General features: G+C 38.4%; 2 long non-coding RNA genes across 3 annotated transcripts in view; both read left to right on the top strand.

Annotated features, from left to right (window-relative positions):
- The first annotated feature begins 8,778 nt into the window (after nucleotides 1-8,778).
- On the top strand, nucleotides 8,779-20,891 carry LOC114701976. The gene is made up of 3 exons (XR_003735908.2): nucleotides 8,779-9,137; nucleotides 18,076-18,135; nucleotides 20,695-20,891. It is a non-coding gene; the product is annotated as an uncharacterized LOC114701976 (long non-coding RNA).
- A 46-nt stretch (nucleotides 20,892-20,937) lies between these two features.
- The window catches only part of LOC119086735, a 50,034-nt gene continuing 48,837 nt past the window's right edge, over nucleotides 20,938-22,134 (top strand). The window contains exons 1-2 of one of the 2 annotated variants that reach the window (XR_005090076.1): nucleotides 20,938-20,978; nucleotides 21,817-21,972. This is a non-coding gene — a long non-coding RNA (uncharacterized LOC119086735). Of the gene's footprint in view, nucleotides 20,979-21,340; nucleotides 21,973-22,134 lie in introns of those variants that run through there. The other variant, XR_005090077.1, reaches the window with a different exon arrangement.

The raw sequence follows: 22,134 nt of genomic DNA, 5'->3' as shown, positions 1-22,134 counted from the left end.
TTGAGTAGTTATGAAAAGAATGGACAGCCCTGTCTCATTCCTGATTATAAATTATTTCAAATTATCCTATATTTAGTATGATATTGGCTCTGAATTTGCCATTTATATAGTCTTTATTATATTCAGGTGTGTCAACTCCAGCCCTGTTCTTCTCAAGGCTTTTATCATAAATGGGTATTGGCTTTTCTCAAAAACCCTTTCGGCATCTTATAAGATGGTAATGTTGTTTCTTTCTTTAAGTCCACTTATATGATTTATTATATTTATTGATTTGCATACATTGAGCCATCCCTGAATCTCTAGAATAAAACCAACTTGATTATGCTGAACAATTTTTTTGGTATATCACTGTACTTGGTTTGGGAATATTTTGATAAGAACTTTTACAACTATGTTCAACAAGGATATTAGTCTATAGTTTTCTTTTTTGTTGTTGCATTTTTGTCTGCTTCTGGTAATAGGGTAATACTACCTTTGTAAAGGGAGATTGGAAAGGCGCCCTTCTATTTTAAGTTAATTACATAATTTGAGAAGCATTGGTTCTAGTAACATGCTTAAAACTCTGATAGAACTCTGCTATAAATCCATCTGGATATGAGCTATAATTTTTAGTTTGGAGATGGTTTTATGTTATTATTGTTTCAAATTTTTTACTAGTTATATTTATGTTCAAATTATTATCTCACTTTAACTTGGGTGGGTCAGATGCATCTAGAAATTCATTTATATCTTTTAAGCTTTCCAACTGAGTGAGATACAGGTTTCCAAAGTGTGTCCTTATAGCTTTCTTAATTTATTTTATAATCTTTGCAATAGCTCCATTTCATGCATAATTTTATTGACTTGGATCTTCTCTCTTTTGGTTAATTTGACTAAGAGTTCACCAAGATGCTGATCTTTTCAAGTAATCTACTCTTTGTTTCATTGATTTCTTTGTGGTTTTGTTCATTTCCATTTCATAATTTATACCTTCTTTTAGTCCAGTGCTTTGGGGTTTATCTTTTTTTCTTTCTTTTTTTTAAATTTTGTTTTGTTTTTTAAACAAGTTGAGGGAGCTCAGAAAGGAATTTCTGCGTACCTGGCAAGCAGAGTTCAATTCCTGATAGTCACATGTGGAAGGAGAGAACTGGTTCTTGCAAGTTGTCCTCTGACCGAGAGAGAGAGAGAGAGAGAGAGAGAGAGAGAGAGAGAGAGAGAGAGAGAGAGAGAGAGAGAGAGACTAAATAGTAAAACAGTTAAACTAAAAAATTTATTGATCAGGGTCATTTATACACATATGTCATTAAAGCCATAAAGAAACAGTGGATGTGAAGTCTGATATAAATTTTATGGCATGGGTTAAATTGAAGTCTTTTCTTAAAATGAAATGGTGAGTGTATTTCTTAATTATCACTCTTTTCCTTGAACACAGAGCTCAGGAATAGTTCAACACCATTAGTACACCTTCTGTTCAAGATAGATGGATTTAGTTGTTGCTAAACAACTGTAAGGCAATCATAAATCTCCTTCATGGTATGAAAATGATTCTGAAAAACAGTCGCTCAAGTGACAGATGCCCCTACAAAATGAATTGAATCATCTGATGAGCAGTGACAGCAAAGGTCTTTGATTTATTTATTTATTAGAATTCTGGATAGGTATAGATGTCTTCAAAAGAAAGATGAAGTGAAAAATAAATAGTAAAGTGAAAAAAATTAATTGAAACAAATAGCCAGAAGTTTTACTCTCGTAACCACAAGCCTAGGGAATTCCAAGAGGTTGGTGGATGAAACCCACAAACATTAAGAAGGATTGCTGGGCCGGGCGGTGGTGGCGCACGCCTTTAATCCCAGCACTCGGGAGGCAGAGCCAGGCGGATCTTTGTGAGTTCGAGGCCAGCCTGGGCTACCAAGTGAGTTCCAGGAAAGGCGCAAAGCTACACAGAGAAACCCTGTCTCGAAAAACCAAAAAAAAAAAAAAGAAGGATTGCTGTAGAATTACATTTCCTAGCTAGATAACATATTTGTATCTCTATTAATCTCTTCCAGATGGGAAATATATGGCCCATTGCTCTAAATGATACTAAATTCAAATTTTAAATTGCATAGTCCCTGGTCAACATATTAGAATAATTAATTCTTCCAGGAAAAATTGACCACTACTTAAGTCATAGGGTGATTTGCTGAAGGTTACTTTACATTCAGGTTCCAGTAGAAATACCATTCACTATAATTCCTATGGTCTTATTTGATGAGACTGGAACTGACCAGAAGCCTATAGAAAATTAAAAGAACGATTATTAGTAAGTAAATTTTTAAAAAAGAAAATTAAACATAGGAATCTTAATAGAACATCTTTGGTGAAAGCTGCTCACATTCCCAAATTATGAGTTACTACAAAAGTCTCGGGTCAGTATTTACATTCAAAATTAGCTCTATTTACTGGCTGGACAGTCCTCTATTAGAAGGTCCTGATTACAGTACCCTTCTAATTGGATAGAATTATGAATTGCCTCAAGCATTTATTCACTGGAATTTTACTACTGGATTTATTGCTAACAGTGTCTAGTAAGGTCTTTCCCAATGAAATTAAGAACAATTTTTCTCAAGTCTCTTCTAATAGGTGAAATAATCTTGTTGAAGATCATGAAAAGACAATTTAGAGAAACAATATAAAAAGACTTAACTCGCAATGCTATGAATAGATGCAGTGCATAAACATTTTTTAATGTTTGTCATATCACTATGCGATAAGACAGGGTAGTGGAAGAGGTAAAGGCCAGGCCTGATAGGCTATCCATGTTCCAATGGATGGCGCCACAACCATGCACATATTGGAAGCACTAACTGGACTTAGTAGGTTTTTTAAAAAGTGTATGAAGTTAGTATTGAATAACCACTTGGTGTGCTGTTTTCCAGGGAAGATTAATTTTTCCCACTCTCAGAATTCCTTAGTGCCTCTAGTTCTTTGTGCAGAGTTGAGGCCTCTTTGGCTTTCCCCTGTCCACTTAAAAATGTCTATTAGTGTCATCCTTGTTCAGTTCATGTTTAGGCAGTCATGTTGGTAGTAGTCTATAGGTAATAGTCTATGGCTTCTGACATTACTAGAAGTCACAATCTCACAGCAAACTCCCTGGTCCTCACCTATAGACCATCCCCTCTTCTTCAATATTTCCTGAGTTTGGGTGCAAAAAATATTTTTTATCCATTATTACTTGATAGATGTATCCATTAGGACTTGACTCCATCATTCTGCATTTTTGAATGGTTGGTTTTTCTATAGTGGTTTCCATCTGTGGCAAATGGAAGGAAAAGTGGTAGAGGTATGAGAGCAGTTGGATGGGAAATAGTGGGGTAGATTTGACCAAGACACATTACATACATGTATAAAATCCTCAAATAATGGTTTTTTAAAAAGTAGGCTTCCAGTATTTTCTTCACAGTGCATACCAATGTATCCTTGAGTAAGTAGATAGAAAAGGAATAGAGATACTCAGGGTACTTTTGACATATTGAATCCAATGGTTTTGGAAATTTTGCTAATTTATTGTAAGAATGTCATTGGTCTATCTGGAATAATGTGGGTGATAAATATAATATTGTTTTCTGCCTAAGGAGTAATATTTTACAGAAGTCTTTCATAAGTGTTTCTATTAAGTGAGTTACAAAATATAAAATGTCCAAATTTAGAAATGAAATCAAGCATCTAATTTCAGTAACTCCAATAAGCTGTAGTTTCTCAAAAAGAAAATAATGTACCAGGTCCTGAGAATGTATATCCAATAATACCTTTTCAATTCCTATGGATGTTGGAATCTAGATAAAATCCATCTGATGGCCTTCAAAGTGCCATTGAGAATTTGGGTCTCAGGCATGTCCCGTTTTTATAGTTCTTACAGAATTACATTGTTGGCAGGTGACACATGCCCTGAAAAATTACCAGTTATCTTGCAATTGCTGCATTGGTGGCAATTCACTCCATGGGTACCTTTAGGGACAAACTTTATTAATATTCATTTGAAATGATTTAGAATCACAAAAAGTTATCTTGAGAGGACCATAGATAATGTCAGTAAAACATAACAAGAGGGTTCTTCTTCCTGTTCAAAGTCTCACCAGGATTTACCTTTTGAGATATAAGGTTGTATCATGGCCTTTGCTACAGCAGCTTGTTTGGCTTAATGTCCTGCTCCAGCTTTATGGTTAGCATATCTCCCTGACTGTAGGAGAGTCTCAACCTTTATAACAGCCATCCTTCAAGGAAATAGTAATGCATCTAAAGCTTCTCAAGTTATCACCTCTACTTTTTAGTAAGGTGAGAAATCCTCTCATCATAGAAGCACATGAAGGTCGTAAGCTACTCCAAAACTATATCTGTTCTTAATATATACATATTCTCCAGTATTTGACTAGTCGACAAACCTCTAAGTGCAGTAATTCTGCCATCTGGATAAGTTTTATTTCAAGTTAAAAATCATGGTCTACAGACCTGTTCTAAATGATAGATAACAGATCCTGCTTCATAACCTCCAGTGTCAGATTTGAAATTAGATTCATCAACACAATGTTAGGTCATGTTTCTCAATGAGGTTTCTGGTACACATGAGTGAGGCACATAAAGTTTCTAACTGAAGCAAGACAGTCACACTAGTTCTGGTATTTTTGGGAGAGCACAGGATTCAGTCGATAGTGGAGTAAACAGGGTTGTGACAGGAGAGTATGCTGAGGTTAATGGATTGGATGAAAATTATATATGCACTCAGCCAGTTAGTGCCTGATGAGGAACCAGAAGACCAGGCAGGGATCATAAAATTTGTTCCATGGAAGTATCAAGGTCTGAAACTTCACTTATTTTTCTGTGTCTAGGAGAATGATGCTTTAAAATCTGGTCAAGAGCAGACAAAAGAGTCAGAGACAACCCCACTCCCATGGTTAGGAGTCCCACAAGAACACCCAGCTACACAACCATAATATATATGCAGAGGACCTAGCTCAGAACCATACATGGTTCACAATTGCAGCTTCAGTCTCTGTGAGCCCTGTTACCCTTCCTTAGTTGATTATTCCCTGGGCTGTGTTCTCATGGCATCCTCCACCCCTCTGACACCTGAGATACTTCCCTGCCCTCTTTTGCAGGGTTCCCCTGACCTCAGGAGGTAGAGAGTGGCCAAATAAGGGAATAAACCATGATAGCAAGCTTTAGGAATGTAATCTAATTGTTTATAACAAGGCAGAGAGAATTGGGGAAGGGCAAGGCCTGCCAGAGCTATGTTTACCATGCTTAGGCCTGCTAGCAAGCATCCTTCACTCAGTGCGTGTGCACATCACTCCTGCACAAACTAATGAAACGGCTTTTGATAACTAAGGATTCCTAAATGTGAAGCACACTGAGAAGCCTTCTTCAAAATAGGGAAGGCCTGTTGAGTCTGTACCTTCAGAATCAAAGTCTCACTTGATCAATCTAAGAAAGATGTTAATATTACAGAAAAGTTGGCATTCTTTGCCAATAGTACCCAGATATCCCTTGTGATCATTTTGAGCCTAGGATAAGTCTTACAGACTTTGAACCATCATGGAATATGGAAGATGAACAGTACAAACCAAATCTTGGTGGAATCTCCAAGAAAACTTCAAATAAACAAACATCACTAAACCATGAACAAATGCTATTTACACAGTGATTGCTAAACAAAAGATTTACCCAGCATACATTGCATAAGTTTGTCAGAGACTCCAATATAGAAAGTATTGTGAGAGCTCTGTAGCAGAAAGAAGGCTTTCACATATACCTAAACTAAGACTGTTAGTGGGGGAAAGTTAGAGGCAAATTATGCAGAAGCAGTTAACCTATAGTCATCTGAGAGAAAGGCTAGATTGAGAAACTTTCTAGCTCAGATTGGTGTGTGAGAATGTAGTATTCAGGAGATTGTGTTGATTATTCATTGATGCAGAAAGTCACAGTCAGTTGGATGATGGTCCTGGATGTAGAAGAAAGTCAGCCAGCAATAAGCAAGAGAACAAGCCAGAAAGCAGTATTCCTCTATGGCTTTTGCCTTTGAGTTCTAGCCCCAACTTCTCTGGATAATAGACTATGACTAGAAAGTGTAAGTCAAATAAATTCTTTCTTTGGGTCAGAGTATTAATCACAGCAACAGAAAGAAACCAGAACATAAGCACTGAACATAGTTAAATAGGAATGCAATTTTTGGCCATAAATTAGAAGTGTGGCAAAAAATTGTGGAGTCTTGCAATAATCAACTACATTCTGATGGATTTGGAAGCCAACATGAGAAGGATATAGATGTGCCATTAAATTAGTGATTACAAGAGTTTGTTTAGACTTATAAATGGACTGTCCATTTTTTGTCTATTAGTCCATTTTCTGATACTGTAACAAAATATCTGATGCTTATTGGTATAGAAAATACAAAGCTTACACTTTTGGAAGTCAAAGAGCATGGACCTGTCATTTGCTTGACTTTTGTGATGGTCTTCTGGCTATATCATAAATTATGGACAGCACCATAGTGGGATTATGTGCCACAGAGAAAAGGAGAGCATATAGTGAGACAGGATGCAAGGCAAAAAGGAAATGCAACAAAATTGACTTAATAACAATTGTGTCAAGAGCTACTGTACCCATCAAGAGTTGTCTTAATCCCTTGCAAAGGTGGTACCCAAGACCTATGCTCTTTCCACTAGAGCATACATCTTTATGGTTCTACCACCTCACCCTACCACATGGGAGGCTAGTCATCAGCATGTGAAACCTTGCTGCATCAACTCAAAACATACCCAGACCATAATACCTTCCATATCTTATCTAATCACACTGAATCTAATCTAAGCACTGAAGCTGCTGTGAAAATTATGTTGGTTATTGAGCCCACTGTGCTGATAAGGAATGTATGATCTAAAAAATTCACTAGACTTTCTTAGTGGTCTCAACATCAGTCTATCCAGGTTTAGAGCAGTCAAAGAGTAATCCAATGAGATGACCCAACCTTAGAGGATTTCAAAAGTTCTCAGCTTTGAGTATACAGTGATACACCAAACCCCTGGGGAAAAGACTAGCCAGCAGGCAACTTAGAGTTGCAGTAAGGGTCTAGAAAGTCAACATTTAGTTCTTAGAAAATTAACAAGAGAACAAAAATGAAACCATAGTTTATCGGTTCCTACTCTGTAGCTAAATATATAAGGAAACTAGGAAAATGGATAATCTAGTAATACACAACAACCTATGAAAAAATTAAAGATGGGGATATCTAGTGCAATTTAGACTTTGTTTGCTAAAGTGAAGGAGGTTTGCATATCCAGCAGTCACATGCAGTTTTAAAAAGGTACAAAGTAGCTCTCACACAATTGCATAGGAATAAAATCTGATAACCCAAAAGACTAGGCCACAGTCTGCTGAAACACAGCATGCCTTCATAAAGTCTCTCATTTCTTGATCAAAGAAAACCTCAAGAAAGATTATTCTTGATCACTTCATCAGAAATCCAGCTGACTTCATTAGGTTTTTCTGTCTATTCACATGTGTAGCAGGTGGATCTTCTTACATTTCTCTGCTGAAAGACACCACAGAGAATCTCAAACTGCCACAGTGTCGAGAATGTGTATCCCAGAATATATGTCATGATCCTTCTCTGCCAGGCTGGCCACCATTTCCTCCTTGTTGGAGATGAAGCTCTCTGCCCTAAAGCTTATCGAAGGGTGTAATGGAGCAACAGCGTAAAACAAACAAACCCTTCAAAATGTATCTGTCCAATGAGCTGAAACTATTAGTCTTATATTGACATTTTTCAGAAATAGGTGACCTGAACAATATTTAATATAGCTGGTAGGCACATTTGTTGGTTCTAATGCCTTACAAAATGAAATCCATCTCCCCCAAAAAGCTTTATGCAAGATATCACAATGTTTAAACACATTATTTAAAAATATAAACACAATGTTTAAAGAATATTTCCAAAGGAGGATGGATTTTGTATCTAACTTATGAAAATAAAACCTTCTTAGACATTACTTGTCATATATACACAGAATGTCACTAAAGTTTCCAGCCAAATGTGACAAGATGCCTAGGGGTAAATAGATTGCATATATCAGAAGTCGATTCTAAGCATCAATGTATTATCAAGACTTCAATGATTAGTGAGATGAATCCTGAAGACAGAGCAACCAGCTTAAGATGTACAAGCTTCACGTTAAAGAAATAACCTTACAACCATGTTAATGTTCGAAACATAACTAAAATATGGCGTAACACTACACTGTTGTCTTACATTAGAAAGAGCTGCAGTGAGACTCTGATACATAAAGGTCTATCGTGGGCAGTAGAAACATTCACCATCATCTTCATCCTTCCCATGCAGAATACAACTTTTAAAACGTTCTTATACCTAACATTTACTCACACAAAAATTTATGTTTGACAGTATTTTCCATATGTCTCATTTGCAGTGCTTCAAATACCCAGCACCATTTCTAAGCCTTCTTCCAGTGAAGGCAGGGAGAGTCATGATTTTTCAGGGGGGTCTTTTGGAGATGTCACTAGTTTTAGGGGCTAATGAAGCTAATCAAATGATGTATTTGATACAAACATTGACTGGTTTGCTAAGGGTCACTAGACACCCACCCATTGTGCCTCACTACCTTTCCCATGCTTTTAGTTGTTTGCTCCACCAAACTGAAGCTGTTTCCTGTGTGTGCACAACCACAAACCAACATTTCCTGCATTGACGTTCCTGTTATCATCGACTTTGATGGTGCTTGCTAGGCTTCGAGAACATTCATTTCCCCCTTTCACTTCCCCCACTTCTTTCCATAACCAACAGTCTGAATATAAAACTTTGCTCACCCATCCTTTCCACAAGACATTTATGATTTAAGCTTCAAGAGTCTTCGTGGGAGAACTCTCCCCTCTTCTTATTGCAATAGCCTTCTTAATGTGTTTCAAGTTCATGTCCAGTTTGGATGCTTTCCTACAGCAGTAACAATGTCATAACTTGAACAGAATTCACCCCTCAATTGTTGTTTTTCTACAACATGCCAAGACTTGGACAGAATGCTGATTCCCGTTCTGCTCTCCTCACCCAAGTGATAATACCATCTTACTGAACTCTTTGCAACCTGTTTTGGAAAGCCAAATCCACAACGGTGAGTCTCTACCCTCCCAATTCCAATATCCCAATGTTCTAGCCTTTTTTTTTCCCCTTCGGAAGTCCACTTTAATTTTCCCTCAACTTTGTCTTTTTCTATTCTTTCTCTAAATCCTTCAACACTTTTACAAATATGGCTAAACTTCATGAATCCTGCCTAGGAAACTATACCTCAGTTTCAGGTTCAAGGCCCCCAGCACTGGCAGGAGTTCTTTTCATTGTCAGGGTAAAGAGTGAATTATCTCTTACCCCTTACATCCAGACTATGAGGTACATGCTCTTGAGAAAACTTGGAATCTTCCCAAACTCTCTTATTCTGTGAAGGGCTGTTTGTTTCCATACCCCTGAGATCTCACCCAAGTACATAGCTTTTCCCCACCCACCACTTATTTGGTATAGATGGAGACAATACCATTCCTTCGAAAAGCTTTTTAGAGACATTGCTTCCCCCAAAGGCCACCTTTCTTCCCTGGGGTCTTTTATCATAAGACATTCCCATTGCTTACTCCAACATTTCTACCTCTTCTGTCTTTACTTACCCGACTTGAGTCCTTGAATTTTCTCAACTTCAAAACCTCTGCTCACTCTACTTCTTTACCCACCTCTGCCAGACCTCACTTTGTACTCTAACTTCTTATGATTTCTTGTGTTGTAAATCCCTGTGCCCTTTTTGGTGGCTCTGTGGGAGCTTAGGGACACCAACGGCAGCACTCCGAGGCTGAAACATCTAAGAAAGGACAAACTAAAGGTTTATCCACAAACAGACTTGAGTAATACCAGGCGACGGCCACTGTCTCTCCTCTCTCCCCCGCCTTGCTTTAGTCCACAATCTTCACAGAATTAAACATCAGGGCAAAGGACAGCATAAAGACGCACTACACCAATAATGGTGAAAAAAGCGTCTGCCCTTACATCGAGCTGGTTGCCTCCATTTGTCCTTCTGCCAAACTATAATCTTTATAAAAATGAAAAAGGCAGGAGATGAGACTCCATTTTTTTCTATAAACCAATGAGCTTTATATTTCTGTGATAATGCTTCAACCATGGCTAACATTTAAAATTGGAATCTGTTATTTATGCCTCTGTCTGTATATTACATATGCATGCATACATGCATGTGTATGCTTATACAAACTGTGTTTGTGCAATATTTTCTTACATCCAGATGGTATTACCACATTCAATTATAAAATTTCTTATAAGAGCTCATTTTGGATTGGCTTAGAGCTAAATAAAAGCTATAAAAATTAAGAAATTCAAGTTTCCATATGACCAATGTAAAAGTGTTATTATAAAGTCTTTAACAGAATATCTTAAAAACTCAAGTTCACATACTTTAGGTGAATCTTTAGCTAATGAGAGTAGTTTGATATGATAACTTAAGTTAACAATAAAGTCTATTTCTGAATTGTCAGCAAGGCAAGCATAAATTTATTTCATTTGGGTGTTCCTTGCTTATGCATACACACTATACTTGCTTGATATACATATTCTTGGTTTGTTCTATGTGCTTGATATTCATGACATATGATGGCTCATGACTATTACATCTGAAAATTTTCTCTCAAAATTATGCTTATCTATTTCATAAGTTAGATGCCATATGCACTCTTCCTTGAAAATAGAATTAATCTTTCCATGTATGTATATTTAGCTTAAAACTTTTGAATTGACTTTAAGGGTCAGATAATCAAAATACCATGGCAATTGCATTATTTTGTAGTTAACTTTCATTGGGTCTCTTAACTTTCAAATCTTTAAAATAATGCCAACCACAGCCATTTTAACTCTGTCTTCTCTAGTTGATTGTGATATACTCTGATACTTTCCACCCATGCCAACACATTAGCTACAGGGCAGAGGGTTTTATCAGCAACAAAAGAGAACTATCTCGGATACCCACACAAAAGGACCATGCCAGGAAATTGGAAACACAGGCAATTTAACCAAGGTTTATCCTGGAAGGCCATATTTGAGAACGACTCTCATTTCATCAGACTTGACAATACACCTTTAAGGACAACGGCTAGCTATTTGGGGGAATCTCTCCTGGTTCCTGGCTTTCAGGGTCTCCAGCGGTATAGGTGAGGAGGGAAAAGGCTTCCCATCAGGCTCAGGAGTCAGAGGTTCTTTGGAGTCCTAAGGGAAATAGAATCCCTGCCATATCAACAGGCTCTACCAGCCACGTGGGTGATGAGCCCTTAGCTCGGCTTCTCACCCACAGAGGCTTTGAGAAGTGCAGTTTGAGATTCTCGGTGTCGTCTTCCAGCAGAGCAAATGTAAGAAAATCCACCTGCAAATTGCCATTCTTGCTACACCTGTGTGAATAGTGAGGACAAATCCAACAAGGTCAACCAGATCTCTGACTGAGTGGTCAAGAAAACTCAAAATGTGGGAAAGACTTTAGGAAGATATGCATGTTTCAGAGGCACAATGATGCAGTCTTCTGGGATTCTAGTCCCATGTACTTGTGCTCAAGCTACTTTGTATCCTTTTTAAAATGCACATGACTGATACACAAACTATGTTTGGCAGAGATTTAATTGGTTTTTTCTTCCACTGCAGACATAATTTGGATGTCAACTTTCAAAATATACTTGGTTCTTATACCTTGTGCAAATTGTCAGCCTTCACCAAATTTTCTGTATCTTGCACAAATTACCAACCAAGTTTTCTGACCTTCCAGTTTCTTTCAGTGTCGGACTATCTCTCTACATATCTCCATATTTCTAAATTAACTTTCTATTTTGTCTGCTTCCTGTGAGACTCAAACCTCTTTGTACAGATATTTTCTGTAGTCCTGGTTTTTCTGCTTGTTTCTGGCAGATAAATCTCAGCGTTTGTTATGCATTTATAAAAAAAAATCATCACTGTGCGGGCTATGCCTGGGCACTATTTTCTTCTGGATATCCAACTGTCCTTACCACTAAACCTATCATTGAAATGCTAAGTCATTTTATCGAGAAAGTCTGCCCAGTTACTGTAGAACATTACCTAGAGCATCAGAAAACTCAAGGAACCGAGCTGGTGCCCCTCCATCAGAATAGTCCATCCATCAACCCTATACACCCCTGAAGTGGACATCCTCGGTTTCAGCTTCTGCTTCTTTAGTTAATACACCACTTTTCCCTTAATAGTTCCCTTTATCTTTGTATGCATTTAGTCAGCATGCCAAATAGTCCTTCTAGGGTAAAAACTCTGACCCTGGAGATGGTTCCATTCTATCATAATCTAATTGAAATTCTCATCACTGTTCCATAAAAGTACACAGCAACTTTCATTACTGTACCTCCCTCACTCTCCTAGTCACCTACCGCAGGACCTCTGCTTATAAAAGCTCCTTTTAAATTCTTCTTACCAAAAATCTCTGAATTAAACTTTGTTGCTTTCCTATTACAATAGTCTGCTTTAAAAGTATTTGCCTTACTCAACTTCAGATGTTAAGATCTCATTTAGGATTTGGTTTTCAGAATGTAAAATACATAAAGTTATCAGATAATCAGAACACAATTGAATAGGACAGTGCAGTTTCCAGAAACAAAAACTTGATTTCCCATTTAACCAAAATGGCCTTTAAAGAATTTTAGCGGTTAAGGATTAATTCAAGAGTACTATTTGCATACCATATGCAGACCTGACTTTAATCCCCAAATAAAGACAGATGATGCTTAAAGACTATATGGCTGATAAGTCACTTGTAGAACTCTCCAGATCTTTTAAGTGAAGATTGTGTTTCCTTAATAATCAAGGACATGGTAAAAAAAAAAAAAAATCAGCTTAGAACACAGAAAACTATGCTGTTAAGAATCCGAATGTTTAACTTTAAGAGATTGCTCATAAGGCAAAGAAAAGTCTTTTATAATATCTTATTAAGAGAAGACCACTAAGCAAAGAAACTGTTGCCATTTCAATAGAGAAAATGAAATAGTAGTATTGTATCAACATAGTATTTGGTGCTAAAGTCTAATTTAAAATCTTGTATACAAATTTATTAACACTGAACCAGATTTGAGCCAGGTGGGGGTGATGCACGCCTTTAATCCCAGCACTCGGGAGGCAGAGGCAGGCGGATCTTTGTGAGTTTGAGGCCAGCCTGGTCTACAGAGTGAGATCCAGGAAAAGGCACAAAGCTACACAGAGAAACCCTGTCTTGAAAAAACAAACAAACAAACAAACAAACAAAAAACACTCAACCAGATTTGACGATAATAAAGAAGTTGACCTTTCTGTGAAACTTAGACAACTTTCTCTGTCCAGGCAGGTCTTCCCCCTATACGTTCTCTTTCCATTTTATTTAAGTAAAAAAAAAAAAAATCTTTTTTTTTCCTTAACAAATAAACAAAAAATCCTTCATGCTTTTCATCCAGAGTTCCTCTCTGCCGAATGGCTCTTCTTGACTCATGCACATACATTGATTATAGCCTCTTATTACAGTTACTTATATTGTGTAGAAAACCTCTTGTGACAGAATAAAGAAAAATTACAAATGGGACACTTGGTAACTAGCGAGGCAGGTCTTAATGGAGCTACTGAAGTAGAGGAAAGAGAATAGAGGGTAAACCGAAACCAACTTCCAATACAAAATACACAGCTTGTGATTCACACCAAATGACCAAAGTGAAGCATCCGTAGACAGAAAGATGCTGAGAGTAGTTTGATTTATATTGAGTGGATGAATTCTTGTTAACTTGTCTTTAAAAGTTGTTTGCTAAAAGAAAGCTGAAAACCTAAATATCAGGGTGAGGATTGAGAAGGACAATAAAAGCATCAAATCTCAAGAATGGTCGTTTATCATGATGAAAGATTGTTAGTGACTGTTCCACAGGGATTCGTTGCTAACACTGACAGGGTATTACTAAGGCTAAACCCAGTATGAAGAATGCTCTAAAGAAGCTGGCTGAAGTTTGAAATTTGGTCAAGATGAGATCCTTGTTGTTTGTTTGTTTGTTTGTTTTTAGGAAAAGATTATTAAATTAGTTCTTAGATGACGAGAGAGAGAGAGAGAGAGAGAGAGAGAGAGAGAGAGAGAGAGAGAGAGAGATCCTCCCAATCAGTTACTTTGCAAGATTCATGACATTTTGTTTGTTGTAGCATCCCTTTGGTTTAATTAGAGTAATCTCTGTGATCATTGAATTGAGACTGTCCACTGGAATCTTGTGGAGTCACCAGTGGATACAAACTGAAAGGAATGATTCCCTCTTGCCCTGAATCAAGCCATAAGAAGTAATTCGGTGGTAAGGGGTGGGACCTCCTGAGTTCTCTCCTCCACTTTGTCTAGCTGTGGAAAGGCTCTTTCCCATGCAGACCAAGCACAGTCATTCATATTTGTTGAGAGTTCCTGATTGAAATGGCTGTATACTATCCACAAAATTTCATTTTATAGCCCTTCTCCCTACCTTCTGGTTCTTATAGTCTTTCTCCCTATGACACAGTGTCCCCTAAGCCTTGGAGGAGATGGCATAAGCCACTTGGTTATGGCTGAGCATTCAACTGCCACATTCTGGGAACCTTCTGCAACCATAAGACTTTGCCTTCATCAGTATTCACTGGAAATAGAAGTTTCTCTCTCTGGGGCTGTGAGTGGTAATTGTCTTGTTCTGTTGTCTAGACCAACATCAAACTCCTAATTCCTGTGCCTCAGCCTCCTCAGTACTGGAACTATAGGCATACAATACCATGCCTAGTTAGGGAGTAGATAATTATCACCTGTCTTCCATATATTACTACTTTGTGAAAGACTAGCAGAGTTTATGAATATGTATCTCATTTATAGTCATCAATATGATTTATGGGAGAGATTTCCATTATGGCAAAACCAAATATGTTCATGAATGTACCCAAGTATATAGCTCTTAGATATCAGATGGAAATCAAAGGCATTGGTATATAAATAGAAACGTATGTATAGCAAGTAATGCTTTGTTGTTTCATATACTCTAAATATGATCTACAGATCTAGTGAATATCAATTAATTTAATTGAGCAACATAGTAAGGTCTTAAAGTTATCAGACATCTTGGAAACAGCCTCCTATCTAACACACTATTAAAGATAGAACCAAACATGACTGGGAAAATATTCAATGAAATGATTACTAATGATATTCTGCTATACTCATAGATAGAGGCCTAGCCCACTTGTCATCAGAGGGCCTCATGCAGCAACTGATGGGAGCAGATGCAGAGACCCATAGCCAAACACTAGGTGGAGCCAGGGGAAAGCCCCCCTCAGCAGAAAAGGTTCGGGGAGAGGGGGGGAATGATAGAAGCCAGAGGTTTGAGAACACAGAGCCCACAGAAACAACTAAGCAGGGCTCATAAGGGCTCAGAGACTGAAGTGACAATCACGGACCCTGTTTCATTCTGGGCTGGGTCTTCTTCATGCATGTTATGATTACATAGCTGGGTGTTCTTCTGGAACTCCTAACAGTGGTAGTGGGGTGTCTGATTCTTTTGCCTGCTCTTGTGATTCTTTTCCTGGTCGCGTCGTCAAGCCTTGATATGAAGATTTGTGGCTAGTCTTATTGTCACTTGTTATGCCAAGCTTGGTTGATATCCCTGGGAGGCCTGCACTGTTTTTGTTGAGAAACAGAGGAGGAGTGATCTGGGGGAGAAGAGAAGTAGGAGGTGCATCTGGGAAGAGTAGAGTGAGGGGAAAACTACAGTTGGAATGTAATGTATGAGAGATGAATAAAAGCAAATATAAACTAAAGACAGGATTGTTTTCATATTGTTCACGATTGTCTTCAAAATAATGATTCAATTTGAATAAATATAAATTTATATTTTTGTGACCAGAGAAATATCTAGTAACTGAAATGATAACTTATTAAGACAACCTGTATAAATTGAGTAAGAAAATCCCTAAGTACATAAAAACTACATGATTTTTTAATACTCAGTACTGATAACTTAGGACACACATCTGTTTACATTAAATCACCAATATTAAATTAGCTTCATTTGACAAAATTTACCTATTGCACAAACTTGAATTCTTAAAACATTTGATGTTGTACTTGTAGGGAAACATTTTAGCACATGGAAATTAGAAGTTTAATTCTTTCATTTCTATGATTTTTGGAATATTTCTTTTATATAAGAACTACTGAAATCAATGAGATGGTTTGGCATATAAAGGCACTGACTACCAAGCATAATGACTGGAATTTGATCACATAAGGAAAGAACTGACTTCAAGTTTTCCTTTTGTTACGCTTGCTGAGGGTTGGGGTTGTTTTCGTGATTTCTAACTAACTGAAAATAAAGACTCACACAGCTTTGCAAATGAAACAATGTAAGTTTATTCTGATTGGAAGCAATGCTACAGACTCAAAAGAGAAATACTGTTAAGATTGACAGGGGGCCCAATAAAGTAAGCATAGACAAGGAGTCTAAAGGGAAGCAGTTTGGGTAGTTCTGTATTTTGACTGATAGAGTAGGTCATACGTTTATTTTTCCTACTGCACGTGTCTCTTCCCAAAATGCATCTGATCATAATCATATGTAAGTCCAATTATAAAAAAGGCAGAGGCTGTAAATATGGTATTCTTCCTAAAACTTCACTTGAAGGACACAGTTTGCCTTACTGTGCAGGTATCCAAAACTAGTTTGGTCCTGCTTTGCCTTTCTATTCTTCACACCAGATACATTAGGAATACACTTTAATAGAAACTGTGTTGTAGAGTATTAATTTAAAATGTGTTACATTTGTTTATGCTGTGGAGCATTTGCTTTAATGATGCAAGGATGTGTTGCATTTTTTTATGTTGCATTTGTTTACTCTGTGAAGCTGTGATTTTTTGCCTATCTAAAATGCCTGATGGTCTAATAATGAGCTGAATGGCCAATAAGAAGGCAGGAAAAGGATGGGCAGGACTGGCAGGCAAAGAGAATAAGTAGAAGGAGAAATATAGGAGGAAAGATCAAGGACCAAGAGAAGGAGAGGAGGATGTTAGGTGCCAGCCACCCAGCCAGACATGGAGTAAGAGTGAAAGCAAGATTTACAGAAGAGAATGGTAAAAGCCCAGAGGCTAAAGGTAGATGGGCTAATTTAAGTTAAGAAAAGCTGGCGAGACACAAGCCAAGCTAAAGCTGGGCATTTATAATAAGTCTCCATGTGTGATTTATTTGGGAGCTGGGTGGTGGCCCATCCAAAATAGCAAAAACAACCAACAACATTTTGGCATTGTAATGTGGGGCTAGAGTAAAAGAAAAACCAACAACAAACTGTCTAAATTTAATTGTTGTTGTAAGTGAAGAAACCCATACTCTTGTTCAGAGAACCTAATGTAGATTGGGTACTAACAGAGTCTGGGATTGCTTTGTGCATTGTTTGGAAAGAAAGATGTATAGGTCATGCAGGTGAGGAGCTAGGCTACCAAGTATAAAAGATGTGTGTGTATAATCCAAAACCAAATAGGGTCCCAGGCCACTAACTTATTCCCTGTGCTTGCCTGCCTGACCTTCCCTCTGAGAGACTTTCACCCTAATTCATCAGGGAAGCTGAAGGCAGATGGTCAGTCTTCTTGTAACTGCTTCATGCTGACAAGGGGTGTAGAGCTGAGTAGGGCAGAATAGTCTCTCCTATTCTATCCCTAATGCTGTTATATCTCCTGAGGCCCCATTGGAAAGCATACACAAAATTTCTCAACCTGCTAGTCCAAGGTCTACCTGATATAGCCTTTGGTCATGGTTTAACCAAGTTTCCCTCTTTGTTCCTGGTGGAAGCTATTGCTGAAGGACCTTCTGTCTGTAATTGGTCTGTTGGACTGTGGAAGACATGTATGGAGGCCCCAAAATAAACAAGAGAAAGTCTCCCTAGGCAATGCCAGCAGTATTTACTTTAACAACTCAGAGTTGAAAGACTGATATGTAGGCTCTCAGTTGTATACACTACCCTGAGGATAGTTTTGATATTTTGTTGTATTTTTCCAGGTTTATTAATAAAAGAAGCATCCATCCTAATGTTATGAGCAAGCTACCTTTTGTCCTGTCGTAAGTAAAGAGCTCTTATTTTTGAGGACCACTCCCAAAAGGGTTTTATTTGGGCTTGAATTTGATCCTATGCAGTCTCTTTCATGGCTATGGTTGTTTCTTTTGACAATTGCTTAAGTTGAGTCCAATATGGTATCCAGTACATTGGCCAAGGTTCATACCTCCAGATGGGGCTCTATAAGGCCCCCCATTGTGCTGCCAAATCTGTAACAATTGGATGGAAGATTCAAAGTTTTTTGGGCTGGGTTTGATTGTCTGACCTTTGATAGTCCAGAATATCTTTTTAGGATCCCATAATAGCTGAAGTAACTTTGTGATTATATTTTGTGAGGTGAAAACAATTTTAGTAGATTTTTATATGAAGAGACTTGAATTGATCCAGAGGTGGGCCTCCTGCAGCAGACATCTGAGCAGACATGGCTAGGCAAGTGAAGAGGAACAGCAGGAACATAGACCAAAGAAAGGAGAAAGTTCATGGTAAAGCATAGTTGAAGGTCTTTAAGTGTCATTCCCGCTTAAATTATTGACTTTCCTACAAGAATCTGTTAGACCCACTTCCCACCCAGGTACTTGTGCCACTTATATTGTGTAGGCAAAAGGGGAGTTTTAATAGTTGGATTCGAGGTTAAATGTACTCATCGGGGCATGGAGGGAAAGAAGATGTTACTTTGGGGGTTGATTCAGGAATGGACCCTTATCTTAAGTATGTTTATTGTTCTTCCCCTTGGGCTGATTGCCAGGAGCTAGTTGGTTTCTAAAACAAGTAAGTTTCTGGTAAGGCCCAGTCCTATGCTGATGCTAGCTGCTCATAACCCCTTTTCAGAACAAGAAGACATAAGCAATGGGGTTTGGCGAAACTTAAATGGGATGGAATGCAATAGTAAGCAAACTGCAAGTGCCAGGTTTCCTACACAGCTGTAGTTCAGTTGAAACCATAGAAAAAGAAACTTAGAGAAACTATAAAGATGGCGGTCAGGTTGAAACCACCATCACCGACCGGGTCATTTTACTTAACTTTAGATTGTTTTCTAAAGAAAGGCCATAGATACTAACTTGCCTCGGGTGAGTAATTCATTATCACTATTGGTTCTAGATAAGACTTCCTGTGATTCTTCTGTGGTGATGATGATGGTCTCCTGCAGAGGCAAGGAAAATTTTTCTGGGCTGTTCTAGTCAGCTTTCTTTTCCATAGCTAGTAGAGTCGTAGATGTCCCTTACCTTTTCCTATGGCAAAGAAACACAAAAGGGGCTGGGTAGAGATCTGTTGATGCCTTTTTGCAGTGTTCAGGCTTTGTCTGAATTTTGGAGGTTCCATCAAATGCAACCCCAATTATGACTGTCATCATTTTGGCTTATGTTTCCTCTCTTAACTCATTTTTTTCTCTTTAGAGAACATTTGGGTTCTGATAGACAGTGAATATCATGCCCACTAGCTAATTCAGTGGATTTGGGCTTCCATATGTAATTTTTGTAGTTTCCTTCTTGTATCATATTGGATGATGAAATATTGCCCCATTAAAGCTATTCCCTCTAGAGTTATAGGGTCAATATTAGTGTATTTGTAGAATGCTTCTTTGAGTCTGGATGTTATGAGTAAGTAAATTCATCTTCTTTAGATATAAACTACATTAATGGATGAATTATCCTATGAGGCCACAGTTGTAACTAGAATGAAAGTTCAAAACAGAAGTGATAAGCTCTCTAAACCAATGGTTCCCAACCTGTGGGTCATGACACCTTTGGGAAGTTGAATCATCCTTTCACAGTGGTCACATATTAGATATCCCACATATCAGATAGTTACGTTATAATTCATACAGTATCAAAATTACAGTTAGGAAGTAGCAAAAACATATGGTTTTCTAGTAAGAAAACAGAATTTCCAACTTCCCTTTTGTCTCTCTCTGATTTTATCATAACCAAGTGGCTTAGTTTTGTCCTTTTACATTCACCCAGTAAGAATCTCCAGGAATTTTGCTCCCATCTACATCTCTTCCTCAGTATTACAATCTGTATCAGATGGGGCAGTAGTTATTGTATTCCTAGCAAACATCCCTACCTCTTTTCCAGCTGTTGATAGGATTCATTTCATCTCTATGGCAGTGCGGAAAGCAGGAAGAACAAATACTCCTCTCCCCAGACAGATCACCTGACGTGGTCAGAGTCTGGACACACTAGCAAATTCATCTGGATCTTCAGCATACACATTCAATTTCTCCTTCATTTCTAACTATCCGCCACTGGAAGAGGCACCTGCACTGCCCAGTTACCTCCTTTACAGAAAAGATTGCTTCCACATTACATAGGGTTTCCCTGCAACTGTTAAAGACCAGTTGAAGTTGTGGTTCCTGGACCTTACGGAGAGCATCAGGAAGTGCAAGGGAAGACTGAGGTTTTTGTTTTGTTTTTGTTTTTTTCCTGGTGGCACGGGAGTGGCACTAGGAATTACTGCAAAGAGAATGGAATGCTGATCACCCCTAAGAGATAAAAGCACCTTTGAATCAAGGGTCCTGCACTGCATCTATATTTTCTTCATTTATGTTCCCATTTCCTTTGCAGGAGTGGTTGCGGTATAGAACCATAAAAGCCTGAACATGAAACATCTCAGACCATTTCCCCTGTCTTCTACAGTGATGATCTAACTGGCATGGGATGAAGGATGATTGATGGGGCATGTCTTTTTGTATGCTGCAAATATGTGTTGCTCAAATTGGTTGATAAATAAAATTTTGGCCTATGGCAAGGCAGCTTAAAGGCAGGCTGGAAATTCAAAGAGAGACACAGGAAGAAGGCTGGGAGAGATACCAGGGAGCCACCAAGGAGCAACATGTAATGGGACACAGGTAAAGCCACGGAACATGTGGTGATATATAGATTAATAGTTATGCACTAATTAAAGTTATAAGAGCTACATTGCATGAGTTGGCTGTTTGAAACCTGGAGCTTATGCAGGGACACTTGGCTCAGTCTGGGAGGAGGGGACTGGACCTGCCTGGACTGAGTCTACCAGGTTGATCCCAGTCCTCGGGGAGGCTTTGCCCTGGGGGAGGTGGGAATGGGGGGTGGGCTGGGAGTAAGGGGAAGGGGTGGAAGGGGGAGGGCAGGGGAACCTGTGGCTGATATGTAGAACTGAATGGTATTGTAAAATAAAATAAAAGGGAAAAAAAAGATATAAGAGCTAGCTAGCAAAAGGTTTAAGCCATGGAGCCATGGCCATGCAGTTATAACTAATATAAGCCTCTGTGTGTTTACTTGGGGAGTATGAATGGGAGAGATTTGTACCAACTGCTGGCAGACTGGAACACAGGAAATCTACCAACTACAGATGATGCTACAGTTACAGATGACATTTGAGGGCCACATTTTTCTATATCCCAGATAATATTGTAACCTAGGTGTTGTCATCTAGGTCAAACTTCTGCCAGTGTGTAAGTATATACCCTAGGGGCAGAATAGTGCAACAACAAGGGAGTTTCCCATGAGAACTTGCAATGGAGGGTAGAGGCGGAAAAAAATGGAGAACTGCTAGCCTATTTCCATGAAAAAGGAATCCACTAGAGAGGAAAGAATGGGATGAGTATCTAAGCTCCCAGGGTACTCCCTGTGGAACCTGGACATTCTCAGTGCCTTAGTTTTGATGAATATTGACGCCTCTTTTGCATCCTTCGCCTTTTTTGATAGAGTTTTAGCTGTGGCACCCCTGGATGAAAGCATAGACTTCTAGCCACCCTCCAGTAGTTGTACCTGGTCTCTTGCCACTGAATCTCTTGAGAAAGGCGTTGGATCATGTGTCGAGTTACTGCCTGAGTGAGGGTTGGAGGAGAAGTTCTATCTATGGTAAGGAATGGTGATTGATTAGTACTATAATAATTACAATTGGATCCTGACAGGCCATATACTAGGTTAAATAAGTCAATAAAGGGCCATGATATCAAAATATCTTCTCTCAAAAGATGTTGGGAAATTTGAGAGGGACATAACATAAGGTGTTTCATAAGT

This window comes from Peromyscus leucopus, chromosome 16_21 (assembly GCF_004664715.2).
Source record: "Peromyscus leucopus breed LL Stock chromosome 16_21, UCI_PerLeu_2.1, whole genome shotgun sequence".
Lineage (NCBI taxonomy): Eukaryota > Metazoa > Chordata > Mammalia > Rodentia > Cricetidae > Peromyscus > Peromyscus leucopus.
Note: the sequence above shows the minus strand (reverse complement) of the source record. Positions and strands in the feature narration are given on the sequence as shown.